The 2,848-nt window shown below is 47.5% G+C and overlaps 1 pseudogene; it reads left to right on the forward strand.

Annotated features, from left to right (window-relative positions):
* Window positions 1-105: 105 nt before the first annotated feature.
* Window positions 106-519, forward strand: LOC112818160 (histone H2B type W-T-like; annotated as a pseudogene).
* The last annotated feature ends 2,329 nt before the right edge of the window (window positions 520-2,848 follow it).

Genomic DNA, 2,848 nt, shown 5'->3' on the forward strand with positions numbered 1-2,848 from the left:
GACTTGCCGGTGACGTCAGGAAATGCAGCGACTATAAATGGGCCCTTGCTGCTCAAGCTGCCGCCAGTGCCCTTCCTTCTGAGCTGTCGGGAAGGTGAGCCCCACATGGCTGAACCTGGCTGAGAGACCTCTTCTGAGGAAAACCTCGGCACCGAGGAGCCCACAGCAGCGGATCCGATGAGCCCGCAGCAGACACAGCCCAGGCGCGGGGGCTGCCGCCGTGGCAGTGGCCGCCGCTGCCTCGACAGTTTCGCCACCTACTTCGCCAGGGTTCTGAGGCATGTTCACGAGGGCCACAGCCTCTCGCAGGAGGCCGTGAGCGTCATGGATTCGTTCGTCAAGGATATCTTCGGGCGCATTGCCGAGGAAGCCTCTCGCCTTGCCCGCTTCACCAAGCGCTCCACCATCACCACCATGGAGATCCAGACAGCTGTGCCCCTGTTGCTGCCTGGGGAGTTTGGCAAGCATGCCGTGTCCGAGGCCGTGAAGGCAGTCATCAGGTTCTATGGACGCAAATGAGCTGCCTCCAGACCGCCTGACGACCTCACAAACCAAAGGCACTTTTCAGAGCCACCTCACTTGGCACAAGAGACCTGTAACTCTCCAGAGACCCGCCTACTCTAGCGTTTGAACCTGTGCCATTCTGGCTGCTCTTAAAACACCTTTACCTTGAGAAGTCCACTTTAATACATGTGTGTGGTGCAGTCAGTTACGATTTCCCTGACCATGTCACATTTCATCACATTCCTAAGTGGCCCAGTCCTTCAGGTCAGCGTCTCCGTGACTCTTTACGGTCACAGCTTGGTATACAATAATTTTACTTGCCTTTTGTATTCTCCTTCTCCCACTTGTTTCGAATAGCATCCTATAGAGAATTTCCGAGTGTGTTGATACAGCAACAAGTGAAGGGTGTAGCAGATACAAAACGCACCCTTACCACATTCACATTCCCTCAACGTACCCCCTCATCCTAATTCAGTTAAATACATAAAAGGGGACCCATACACTGTGCAGAAAACTTAACCTATCTAGCACTGTGCCCTAGTCAAGCTCCCGACCTTGTGAAAGGCCTACTTTAGGTGATTAACTTAACAGAAATAAATAAAATTTAAAAAAAAGGCCAACTTTACTTCATTAAAAATTTATCTGAATCTGTGCCTTGGTAGCATGCCATCTTTACTTTTGACACAAATGGCTTCGTGCCCTGCAATTATGCCTGGATGATAGGGTCATCCAATGAGAGCAGCTGTGCTTCCAGCCTCCGCTGGCAGCAGCCAATAAGCAACTGGCAACGCAGGATCTACGGCCATTGGCCCAAAGGGTGGTGGGTTCACCAGGGCTGAACCAATAATAGCCTTCCTGTGCCTGGAGATTGAAGGGCAAGGTGGTGTGATCGTCGACATGTCTGCCTGTGGATTTCTGCTGAAGCGCTTCCTTTGAACCAGGGTGGTTGAAGTGTCAACATGCAGATGTCCCAGTGGGACCTGTCCCCGTAATTTTGCGTCAAAATAAGAGGAGGCTGCTTGGCATTTAAGGGAACTAAGGTGACTCCTTCCTCTACCTCAAGTGATTTGATGGGAAGACATAGGGTAATGGTAATGCACTCTAACACTCAATGTGTTTTTCTCTTTGGCACATGGGCATTTTTCCTTTCTTTGTTTAGTTTTCCTACAGGTACATGCTGAATTTCAAAGTGGTTGGTGATTATCCAAGTGCTTTCCATTTAATTGATTTCCAGCTTCCTATATATCTGTGAACGGAGAACACACTGTAGGGCTGGGTTGCGGGGCTTCATCCTTTGAAATTTGTTACAGGTTGCATGAAAACCCACTATTTCGTTATGATTCCCCTGTGTTCCCTGTGAACTCTTAAAATAAATTCTAAATGACATTTGATTTGATTGTAGAAGCCGGTGAATGGTGTCACTCTGAGCCAAACAGTGAGACAAAAGCTCGGTAAACTACAGCAATCCAACCTTTTCTTGAGCCCATTAGATGAGAGATGAAGCCAAAGGGATATGGAAAGGGATGGGGGACTTGCTGCATAAATACCCAAGGAAAGCTACCATAAAATTAAGTGCCAGTAAATCCCTGTGGGTGGTCCTTCGAAATGGACATTTACATGGGGAACTGAAGTTTGGAAGCCAAAATCTCTTTTCAGAGCCATATGCCTTTTCAGAGAAAGGACTGTGGACCATTTAGAAAAATAAAATCCTGTTTCACGAAGTCACTTAATTTCTATCCTGCTGATTGCTGCTGATTCAAAAGGTCCTTTTTGTCCACATGACTTACAGTGGTATTTCAAAGTTATTCATGCACATTGGTGTCATACATATCATGTTATTTAAAAAGTCATTTTAAGCCCGCGAATCCAGAGGAGCTTGGGAAGATGGCAGAGTAGGAGGAGCCTGAGCTCACCCCGTCCCACATTTAAAACTAGATATCATCCAGAAAAATTAAATAAACCAGAGAGCACCCCAAGGACTGGAAGAAGAAACCCCACAACTAAATATAGGAAGGAAGCTGCATCTGAAAGGTTAGGAAGGTCAGAAACGTAGAGGGAGGGTGCCCACAGGAAGGAGGGAGTTGTGCATGGGGAGAGGGCAGAGAAATGGGCCCTCGAACCAGGGAGCTCACACGGGGGAAGCTAATACCCATACTGTTTGGCTGTGTAAACCAGAAAGGCTGAATACCCTGAGTTTGAAAAACCAGTGGGTCTTAGGGCCTGGAGCTTTGAAAGTCAGCTGACTCTGCACTGATCTAACACTGTGTGTTAACCAACTGGAATTAAAACAAAAACTTAAAAAAAAAAGAATGGGAATCCATTAGGATATGTGTGATGTGTGTCG

The sequence above is a fragment of the Callorhinus ursinus genome, unplaced genomic scaffold, assembly GCF_003265705.2.
Source record: "Callorhinus ursinus isolate GAN/ISIS: 27379988/994484 unplaced genomic scaffold, GSC_fseal_2.0 scaffold6421, whole genome shotgun sequence".
NCBI classification, from domain to species: Eukaryota; Metazoa; Chordata; class Mammalia; order Carnivora; family Otariidae; genus Callorhinus; species Callorhinus ursinus.